The following is an 11883-nucleotide window of genomic DNA, read 5'->3' as shown; positions in this document are numbered from 1 at the left end:
CAATGCAGTATGATGTTCATTTGGGACATTTTGGCCTCCCTGATTTTATATGTGACGATAAAGCAGGGTATGCATTAGGGCGTGGCTACGTCCTGATTGACAGGTTGATTGACCAATGTCCTCGAGATCCAGCCCTCGCAACCATAGCAACCTCCCCGCTCCGCCCCATGGCCCCGCCTCATGCCCATATAAGTAGAATCCGTTTTTTTATTTTTCCCAGCATGCACCTGAAATTTTCAAGATGGCGCTGCCCAGATTCGATAGTATTGGCTTCCGAGCAGCAGTCCACAAACCAATGGGTGACGTCACGGATGTTACGTCCATTTCTTCTATACAGTCTATGGTTTCAGCTGGTATCCTATTGAATTCAACAGGATATCAGCAGAATGGAGGAGGTGGGTGTGGTTCTGCTTATTGGGGTCCATCCACAAATAAGGCTTGGACAGGTGCTTGTGACTTCCTCTCTTCACTTTATGTTCAGTATTGAGTGGAAAAAACAAAAAAACAGGATATTTGACAGGTATCATGACTTTTTATTTAATTATTTTCAAATATCAACAACAAATCATCTTTTTAAACAGTCAGCTGAGCAGCTTATTGAAGTGAATCAGACAGTAGCAGGTTCGCCAGGCTGATTGATTCTCCTCTAGGAATATCTCTGCTGAACCTGTTCATATCCTCCTCTGAAAATAATGGCATCAGAGCAGCGACTCATCTGCTGCGTGTCTCAGTAGATGAATGATTACTGTTTGATTTGTTGTCCAAGAGAAAGGAAGCAGAGAGGAAACAGAGCACTAGGGATAAAAAGTTGTTACCACGGTAATGATGCAGGAAGGTGCTGGCAGTTATGTGTGTGTGCCAGTCTGTCAACACACATTTGTTACCTCCATTCTTTCCTCCCTTCCTTCTCTCTTTCTTTCCTTCCTCTCTCTTTCCTCCCTTCCTTCCTCCCTCCCTCCTACCCTCATTCTTTCCTCCGTCCTTCCTTATTTCCTTTCCTTCCTTCCTTCCCTCATTGCTTCCTACCTCCTTTTCTTCCTTCATCCTTCCCCCCCTTCCTTCCTTCTGTCTGTCCTTCCTGCCTCCCTCCTTCTCTTTCCTCCCTTCCTTCCTTTCCTTCCTCTCTTCCTCCTTTCCTCTGTCCTTCTTTCCTCTTTCCTCCCTTCCTTCTTTCCTCCATCCTTCCTTCCTTCTTCCTGCCTTCCTCCCTCCTTTCCTTCCTTCTTCCTCCCTAGTTTCCTCCCTTCCTCCTTTCCTTCCTTCCTCCTTCCTTCCCTTCCTTTCTCCCTCCTGTCCTTCCTCCCCTTTCCATCCTTCTTACTGTCCTTCCTTCCTTCCTCCCTAGTTTCCTCCCTCCCTCCTGTCTTTCCTCTCTCCTTTCCTCCCTCCTTTCCTTCCTCCCTTCTTACTGTCCTTCCTTCTTCCTCCCTCCTTTCCTTCCTCCCTCCTGTCCTTCCTTCCTTGACTCGAGGACAACAGGAGGGTTAAGCCGGACGTCAATGCAGAATAACATACCATGACACAGTGACATATTTTTATGCTTGTGTTTCCTGTGTGTGTGTGTTGTGTGTGTGTTGTGTGTGTGTGTTGTGTGTTGTGTGTTTCCTGTGTGTGTGTGTGTGTGTGTGTGTGTGTGTGTGTGTGTGTGTGTGTGTGTGTGTGTTGTGTGTGTGTTGTGCCTGCCAGTGTGAGCCTTAAATACGTCAGCGTGGCTCTTACCGACCTGTCAGTGAAAGAGCCAATTAGAGCAATCATCAGTCTGGCTCCAGCTGAGGCTCTCAGTCCAAAATCCAAAGTCCCAAATTAAATGAAGAGTCACTTTAATGAATGATTCCTGTGGAGGCTGTTTTTCCTTCCTCCTGTCCTTCCTTCTTCCTCCCTTCCTTCCTCCCTCCTTTCCTTCCTTCCTTGACTCGAGGATGCATCACAGTGAAATAAAGGTTCTTCTAGAAGTCAGCTTAGTTTTAACAAGTTGTCACATTTGTTAATTTATTACTGAAGCACCTAGTTAGCTGGTGAAGTTGTGACAAATTTATTCTTTTGTCTGTAGTGTTTTGAGAAATGTAGTCAGCATATCCCTTCCTTCATCCCCCTTTCTTCCTTCCTTCCCTCCTTCCTTTCTGTCTTTCCTCCTTCTCTCCTTCTCTCTTTCTTTCCTCCCTCCCTCCTTTCTTCCTCCCTCCTTTCCTTCCTCCTTCCTCCCGTCCTTCCTTCTTCCTCCGGTCCTCCCTTCTTTCTCCCTTCCTTCCTTCCTTCCTTTCTTTCTTTCCTCCCGTCCTCTCTTGCTTCCTTCTTCCTCCCCTCCTCCCTCCTTTCCTTCCTTCTTTCTCCCTTCCTTCCTTCCTTTCTTCCTCCTTCCTTCCTCCCTCCTTTCCTTCCTCCTGTCCTTCCGTCTTCCTCCCTTCCGTCTTCCTCCCTCCTCCCTCCTTTCCTCCCTCCCTTTCTTCCTTCTTCCTCCCGTCCTTCCTCCCTCCTTTCCTTCCTCCTGTCCTTCCGTCTTCCTCCCTTCCTCCCTCCTCCCTCCTTTCCTTCCTCCCTTTCTTCCTTCTTCCTCCCGTCCTTCCTCCCTCCTTTCCTTCCTCCTGTCCTTCCATCTTCCTCCCTCCTTTCCTTCCTCCCTTTCTTCCTTCTTCCTCCCATCCTTCCCTCCTCCCTCCTTTCCTTCCTTCTCCCTTCCTTCCTTGACTCGAGGACAACAGGAGGGTTAATTATTTTTTCCTTGGATGATCTCTTCATGAAGTTTCTTTTCTCTTTCTGCAAACTCCTGCTCATGTCCACTAATCTGCTGCTGCTGCTGCTATAGTAGAGAAGGTTTTGCTCAAGGAGACAAATGTTTAGCCAGACAGATGAAAAAACAGTAGGTAATAAAACAGAAGGCAGATTATCATCAGTTGGTTATGGTCAACGTTTTTCCAAAATGGACTTGGCAGTTCCCCAATAATAAGACAGAGGCTTCCAGTCACAGCTAGGAGAGAGTCTCTCACAGTGAGTGTTCCTTCAGAGAGTCCTTAACATGCAGATGGATGCAGCTGCTGGTTTTACATCCTTTAAAGCAGAGGTCTCAAACTCATTTTCATTCAAGGGCCACATACAGCCCCATTTGATCTCATGTGGGCCGGACCATTAAAAAGATGGAGGGAAGAAAGGGAGGAAGGAAGGACAGAAGGAAGGGAGGAAGGACCATAGACTGTATATATAGGAAGGAAGAAGTGGGAAGGACAGATGGAAGTAAGGGAGGAAGGATATAAAGAAAAAAGAAAGAAAGGAAGGAAGGACAGAAGGATGGAAGGGAGGGAGGGAGGAAGGAAAAGAATACAGGAAGGAAAGATGGAAGGAAGGAAGGAAGGAAGGGAGGAAGGAAGGACCATTGACTGTATATAAGAAAGGAAGAAGTGGGAAGGACAGATGGAAGTAAGGGAGGAAGGAAATAAGGAAAAAAGAAAGAAAGGAAGGACAGAAGGATGGAAGGGAGGGAGGGAGGGAGGGAGGAAGGAAAAGAATACAGGAAGGAAAGATGGAAGGAAGGAAGGAAGGAAGGAAGGAAGGAAAGAAGGAAAGGAAGGAAGGATGGAGGAAAGAAGGTAGGAGGGAGTGAGAAAAGAAAAGAGGAAGGAAGGAAGGAAAGGGAGGAAGGACGGAGGAAAGAAGGTAGTAGGGATTGAGAAAAGAAAAGAGGAAGGAAGGAAATATGTATGATTGTAATGAATATGGAAAAAACCCTCAAAACTACTTAGATTTTTTATTAATATATATTTTTAACTTTGAACCCATTGGTCATTAGACATGATGTGGTTTTGGAGACAGACAGACTGTGACGGTTAAAAAAAAAAGAGGGGTGAGAGGATAAATGAGGACCAGAGAGATGAGAGGATGGATATAAAGGATTGTGCATTGATGAAGGGAGTGTGGGAGGAACGAAAAGCACAAACAAGGAAGAGACAGTCAGACAGAGCAGAGAGGGAAGAAGAGGGAAGAGGGGAGGACAAAGAGAGAGAGAGAGAGAGAGAGATCTACAGAGATAGAGAGGACGGGAGGTGTGTGAGGAGAGAATGGAGGCTGGAAGCAATTGAGTGAAAAGAGGATGAGAAAGTAGAAATAAAAAGAGACAAAAACAGGATGAGAGTGGAGGGAGGAGTAGCTGCTGTCAGAGAGAGGAAACCACATTTTTTGAGAAAAAACGTCGCTAAGTAGGGAAGGAAGGATGGAGGGAGGGAGGGGGGAGGGAGGACAGACGGAAGGATGGATGGATGGAGGAAAGAAGGTAGTAGGGAGTGAGAAAATAAAAGAGGGAGGGAGGAAGGAAAGAAAGACAAGGAGGGAGGAAGGACAAACGGAAGGAAGGAAGGAAAGGAACGATGGAAGGATGGAGGAAAGAAGGAAGGAAAGGAACGATAGAAGGATGGAGGAAAGAAGGTAGGAGGGAGTGAGAAAAGAAAAGAGGGAGGAAGGAGGGAGGGAGGAAGGACAGGAAAGAAGGAAGGGAGGAAGGAAAGAAAGAGACAAGGAGGGAGGAAGGAAAGGAACGATGGAAGGATGGAGGAAAGAAGGTAGGAGGGAGTGAGAAGAGGAAGGAAGGAAGAAAAGGAGGAAGGAAGGGAGGAAGGACAGAGGAAAGAAGGAAGGGAGGAAGGACAAATGGAAGGAAGGAAAGGAACGATGGAAGGATGGAGGCCAGAAGGTAGGAGGGAGTGAGAAAAGAAAAGAGGAAGGAAGGAAGGACAGAGGATAGAAGGTAGGAGGGAGTAAGAAAGGACAGATGGAAAGAAGGAAAGAAAGGAAAGAAGGACAGAGGAAAGAATGAAGGGAGGAAGGACAGATGGAAGGAAGGAAAGAAGGAATGGAGGAAGGAAAGGAAGGAAGGTTATGTTTAATATCAGAATTTGAACACAAAGACGATGACTTTACTAATAAAAACACCATGTCTAAAGCCATTTTTTCTTCTTCTCTTGTTTGTTTTCTTGCTGATGTCGTCGAGGCAGGAAAGGACAAGCTGTCGACACCTCCGGGAAATCAGCAGGTCGCCTTGTTAAAAATATCTCTAACATTTCTGACTGTCAGGCTTCAAAATGACGCACGCAGACAGCAACCCCGCTGCCGGGATAGAGCTGCTGAGAATAAGGACTCACTGATTACTGATGATATGCAGACAGGAGAGCAGACATACGGACCATCATAGCAGAGATAAAGATGATCATAGCAGACATAGGGACCATCAGAGCAGAGATAAAGATGATCAATACTTTTAAACATAACTTTTAAATCTCTGTCAAGTTTCTAATGAACTCTTTCCCCTCGGGTTATTTAAGACTGCAAGCTTCCATATCAATGACAGTCAGACTAAGTGATGAGTGCATTGGTGGCTGCACACTTAACCCTCCTGTTGTCCTCGAGTCGAGGAAGGATGGATGGATGGAAGGGAGGATGGAAGGAAGGAAGGAAAGGAGGATGGAAGGATGGAATGGAGGATTGAAGGAAGAAAGGAAAGGAGGGAAGAAGGAAGGAAGGGAGGAAGGAAGGATGGAAGGGGGGGAGGATTGAAGGAAGGGAGGAAGGGAGAAAGGAAGGGGGTGAGGATTGAAGGAAGGGAGAAAGGAAGGCAGGATTGAAGGAGGGATGGAAAGAAGGACAGAAAGGAGGGAGGAATGAAGGAAAGGAGGGAGGAGGTAAGGAAGGGAGGGAGAAAAGGAGGGAGGGAAGGAAAGAAGGAGGGAAGGAAGGAAGGAAGGGAGGAAAGAAGGTACAGTCAAAACAAATTGGGTCAATTTGACCCGGGAGGACGACACGAAGGTTAAACTCATCAGCATTTGTGAGAGGACAAAGTCAAACTGAAATTTGAATTTTCGTAAGGACACAGTGAAATGTTTTAACTGTAAATAAAAGTGCAGAGTTTCCAGCCTGCGTCAGATGATGCTGAATGTGTGAACTATCGTCATGGTAACTCGCTCAGCTCTAATATCTCTGCACATTTTCTGCTGTGTGTTGCGTTAAGCGGCAGATAAAAGGCTGCTGCTGGGAGAGACAATTAATTAAGCCGAACGGACAAGAAATGCAGCATGTTTCTAAAGTTTTAAAAAAAATCGTTTTAATAATCGTGATTTCAATTTTGACCCAAAAAAATCGTGATTATGATTTGAAGTTATTGTCCAAGAACACCTTCGGAAACAGAGCGATACCACCTCAGTGCAGAACACAACAGGAAGTCTTGGCCATCAATCTTTGTAACTCATCTACCTCCCACTGATTGACTGACTGATGGCGATGACCTTGGTTACTTGGCAGTTACATCACCATTACCACTTTGTGAGATTTTACACATGGGCTCAGGAGTAGTAGAGGAGTCGTCCATCAATCGGAAAGATCGGTGGTTCGATTCGATTGGTTGATGCTCAAATCCCCAAATTGCTCCCGATGGCTGTGCTAATGGTGTGTGAATGTGTGAGTAAATGTTAGCTCCATCCTGACCCTTCATGGTAGCCCCTCCTATCAGTGTGTGAATGGGTGAATGTGATATGTGGTGTAAAAGTGCTTTGAATGGTTAAAAAAGGCCCATATATAAGTACAGTCCATTAACACAGCTCTGGGACTAATCATCGGACTCTTTACTTTCACCATAACACTGTGTGGCCAGTGAATCTTGCACAGTGCCATCTAGTGGTAGGCAGGAATACGACCTGGTTACATATTACTAATAATAATTAAAAAAAACTGGGGCTGTCAAACGATTAATTTTTTTAATCGAGATTAATCGCAGAATTTCCATAGTTAATCATGATTAATCGCGTTTTGAATTGCATGTTTAAAATCCTGTTATTTTCCATTTGAAGGCAGTTTTAAGCCCATAATGTAAAGCATTTCTTACCAGAGTGTCTTAACTGGGAATCAATCACGGCTCTGCTGCGACTCCCACACTCCAAAATGGTCCTTTGGTGGAGCTGAGGCTGGCTTGGCTGCACCTGGGTGTTTAGCGTGGAGGTGCTAACTCAAACTCCACGTACTCCGGTGGTAGTTAAACTCCGTTTGACACAGGTTGCATTTTACTTTTGACTTGTCAACTGAAGCGTCTGGAAGTGTTTTAAAGTTAAACAAGCCGTTCAAAAGTCCAGTAGCTCTCTTACTTTCCATCAGCGCGGTAGGTTTACTGCAGGAGGCCACTTCAAAGCATAGCGCTACAGCTAGAGGAGCCGTCTACGGGGGAGTAGAAGGGACAAAAAGGCTTGCAACATTACAGTGCGATAAAAAAAATTAACACGTTATAGATTGCATTAATCTAATCGTGATTAATGCGTTAACACTGACAGCCCTATTAATAATATTGTTAGTGATACTGTCGTTGACGCTTCTCTATCTCATTCGTTTTACTTGTGATATTGATATTTTAGATGATTGCTCACTACATCGTCTGATACTTATTTTTCTTTTCTTTTTTTTTTTCCACGCCTCATACCATGCTTTACCTGCGGCTGCTGCTGCACAGTAATTTCCTCCTGGATCAATAGTACTGTCTGTCATGACTATCAATTCAACTTCCAACATGCTTTTCAACAACAAAAGGTAATTTAACTTGTCTAGAAATGAGAGTCGATACAGCCGAGATGTATTCTGACCCTATTGAGTTTTTTTTTTTTTTCCAGTCACATACTTCTGTCTGATGAACATTCATGTGCAAACCCACTTGGACATCACTGTTATGTCTCACCCGCAATAATACATTTCAGAGCTTTTCGTCTCCTTATTGTCATTCACACACAGGCATGAAAGGACATCGTATTGATTCATTCTCATTCCCTGGAGGCTTTATGGTCTCAGTATGCTTTAAATAAATTAGGTTTTTCAGTGTGCTGTCAGGCCACACATAAAGGAAAGGCTGCTCCGAGTGACTATACATGATGGTGGAGCGAAAAGGCCTGTCAGTCAAAGGTAGCGGAGAGACGCGGTGAATCATAGAACCACAGAAAACATGTTGAGATATTCTCTTTTTGAAGGCGTACATGGTTTTACACTCACATAAGAAAGCTGACAGAGAGAGACTGTTCAATACATTCCTCATTTCACACAGCAAGACGTCATGTGGTTCACTGTGTCAAACAATGGAATCCCTCCCCCAGGTGTGTGTGTGTGTGTGTGTGTGTGTGTGTGTGTGTGTGTGTGGAAGAAGGAAGGGAGGAAAGGAGGCAGAAAGAAGGAAGGGAGGAAAGGAGGGAGGAAAGAAGGAAGGGAGGGAGGAAGGAAAGAGAAGGGAGGGAGGGAGGAAGGAAGGGAGGGAGGGAGGGAGGGAGGAAGGAAGGACAGGAGGAAGGAATAAGGAAGAAATGAAAGGAAAGAAGGGAGGGAGGGAGGAAAGAAGGACAGTGTGTGTGTGTATGTGTGTTTGTGTGTTGGAGGGTTTCAAGAACCTGAAGCACACGCCAAATCCAACTCTTCATTGTAAAATAATTACTGTCCTCACACATCAATACCAGGCTGCTGCTTCATTCTCTTTGTTGTGCTTTACTCCGAAATATAACACCCAGACATAAAGTAGTAGGGTTGGTGATTGCATACACCCCCCCCCCCCCCCCCCCCCCCCCCCCGCCTACTCTGACTACACACTGTTCATTTAGGGCGCACTACGCAATCGTACCGTGGCCAAGCATGTTTGTCCCCTAAAGTCCGTATTATTTGTCTAGTGTGAGTGCAAGTGTACCGTGATTGAGGGAGAAGAAGCCAATTTTCCAGGGAATCCATCGACGATTTTTTAAAAGGCAACATGAGAGTTGAATGTGTGACCGGCCCGTCTTTTTAAAAAGGACCAGTGTGGGATTTAGTGACATCTGGTGGTGAAAACGCAGATTGCAACCAAGCATCTAGCAGAGACTTAAGGTGCACTCACACTAGGCAAATCATACTGTGGCCAAGCATGTTTGCCCCCTAAAGTCCGGATTATCTGGCTAGCGTGAGTGCAAGTGTACCGTGCTTGATGCTTGAGTACGGTACACTAGGGATTCATATTTTACTTTAAATCCCGGGAAAAGAAGCCAATTTTCCAGGGAATCCCGGGAAATCAACGATTATTAAAAGGCAACACTAGCTGAGCCCTGGTCATTTCAAGCAACACTAAATGCAACGTGGAGACATTATGTATATATGTTTCCCAATCCGACCATTTTTTAGTGTATTATTTTATTATTATTAAGGCAAAAGAACTGAATTTATGTCCACCCACATTATAATGAATAGGCTATAGGCTTAATATTAGTTTACATCCAGCGTGCTGCGTGGACTTCATTACATCTGCTGCACCGCTGCTACCACAATTATCAAATACTAAGTTTATTGTATGTGACTGTGACCCTCATAAAAGTCATATTTTACAAATCTGCATTATATAAACTAACGAAATTCATTAAAGTAAGTCATTTGGCGACTTCTAAGTCATTAAACTAAGTCTTTCTTTTACTGGAGTAATCTACCTCGTTCTGTCATTGTAAGGTAAAACTTACCTACTGAGCGAACTCTCCCGTTCTCTCCTCTGAACGAGTCGGACAACAACGTGTCTCAAACATGAAGCAAAGTGAAAAAATAATAAAGTACGTATCAACAACCCCCCCCCCCCCCCCACCGGACCCGGCCGATGCCATCGGTCATCACAATGTTTTGCTTTCAACATCGTCAATCGGCCATTTCCTGGACATCGCCCAACCCCATACAGCAGATATATTATATACTTTATACACGCGAGACATCCTTATGAGGACCTTGATTGAAAACATTCAAATGTCAAATAAATGTTGTTACTTTGCCACTCAGCTGAGATTTGGAGAGAAGGGAGGAAAGAAGGAACAGTCAGACGGGGTCAATTTGACCCGGGAGGACGACAGGAAGGTTAAGGTTTAGCAAATCTTACAGAAAAGTTTATTTTTCAAAGAAGTTTAGTCTCAGTTTGTGAGGACAGGGACGTCCAGATGACTGCTATCTGTCCATCTGTCCATCTGTCACACACACACACACACACACACACACACACACACACACACACACACACACACACACACACCTTGAGTGACCATGGCAGACAATCTGTGCCATCTGCCAATCTGCAACCTTGAGACTAATGTGACCGAGTGCGTGTGTGTGTGTGTGTGTGTGTGTGTGTGTGTGTGTGTGTGTGTGCGTTCATGTGTTGGAAATGTGTGTTTACGTGTGTGTGTGTATTTATGTGTGAATGGAGAAAGTGTGTGACTGTGTGTGCTTGTGTTAATGGAAAAGCAACAAGGTGGGAAGAACAATGTGACACGTTGAGGCCTCAAACACACACAAGTACTTTCCAATCTCTCGTCTCTCATCCTTCACGCTCTCACAAATTACACAAGGCATCAGGAGGAAGGAAGGAAGGAAGGTGGGGGGAGGAAAGAAAGAGGGAGGAAAGAAGGACGGAGGAAAGACAAAAGGGAGGATGGAGGGAGGAAGGAAAGAAGGAAGGGAGGAAAGGAGGAAGAAGGAAGGAAAGGAGGGAGGAAAGGAGGAAGAAGGAAGGAAAAGAGGGAGGAAGGAAGGATGGGAGGGAAGGAGGAAGGGAAGGAAGGTGGGGGGAGGAAAGAAAGAGGGAGGAAAGAAGGACGGAGGAAAGACAAAAGGGAGGAAGGAGGATGGAGGGAGGATGGAAGGAAAGGAGGGAGGAAGGAAGGAAGGTGGGGGAGGAAAGAAAGAGGGAGGAAGGAAGGACGGAGGAAAGACAAAAGGGAGGAAGGAGGATGGAGGGAGGATGGAAGGAAAGGAGGGAGGAAGGAAGGAAGGTGGGGGAGGAAAGAAAGAGGGAGGAAGGAAGGACGGAGGAAAGACAAAAGGGAGGAAGGAGGATGGAGGGAGGATGGAAGGAAAGGAGGGAGGAAGGAAGGAAGGTGGGGGAGGAAAGAAAGAGGGAGGAAAGAAGGACGGAGGAAAGACAAAAGGGAGGAAGGAGGATGGAAGGAGGATGGAAGGAAAGGAGGGAGGAAGGAAGGAAGGTGGGGGAGGAAAGAAAGAGGGAGGAAGGAAGGACGGAGGAAAGAAAGAAGGAAGGGGGAAAGAGGAAGGAAAGAAAGAAAGAACACTTTTACAAATTACACAATGGGATCAGGTTCATTCCACATTTCTGTCTTATCAACCTTTTTTCTTCCTCCCTCTAATTTCTTTCATATTTCCTCTTCCAAGCTCTTCTGTCTTTATTTCCTTCCTTGTTTCACAACTCCCCTCCAAAAATTGTCTTTCATCCTTTTCCAATCTTTGCCTTCTTTTCTTCCTCTTCCTTCTCAAAGCTCTTTTTTAAAACTATTTCTGTCCTTCTGCCTTCCAATTTCTTTAGTCTTACATTATATCTTTTGTTCTTCTTTCTTTCTTTCTTACCCTTTCATTTCATTTTTTTTCTCCTTTCAAACTGTTCACTTTCACTTCAATTTAAAAATGTTCTTTCTCCCTTTCTTCCAGACAAAGGTGAGCAGACTGAAAGCAGCTTTAAATGAGGCACCCTGTTTGATATTTGCCGATTGAATCTGTAAAGACAGTGTAAAGTGAATTCAGACATTTTCTTCTAAACACATTAAATAGGTCATAAATGTATTTCTAAAAAAAGGTGTAAAAAGCATTTCAACCATTTAGATTTGAATTGTGGAGCTAGGCTTCACAAACTGTGTTTCAACATTTCTGTGTTCAGGATTTAGTGATTAGCATAAACCCGCCCCTGCTGCTGTAGAGGTAGAAATACATTCAGCACACACTACTACTACAGTCTACAGTTAGCCAGTTAGCTGAGCTAGCCGCCGAGCTAGCCGCTGAGTTAGTCGCCGAGCTAGCAGCCGAGTTAGCCGCTGAGCTAGCAGCTGAGTTAGTCGCCGAGCTAGCAGCCGAGTTAGCCGCTGAGTTAGCAGC

Source organism: Scomber japonicus, chromosome 4 (assembly GCF_027409825.1).
Source record: "Scomber japonicus isolate fScoJap1 chromosome 4, fScoJap1.pri, whole genome shotgun sequence".
NCBI classification, from domain to species: Eukaryota; Metazoa; Chordata; class Actinopteri; order Scombriformes; family Scombridae; genus Scomber; species Scomber japonicus.
Note: the sequence above shows the minus strand (reverse complement) of the source record.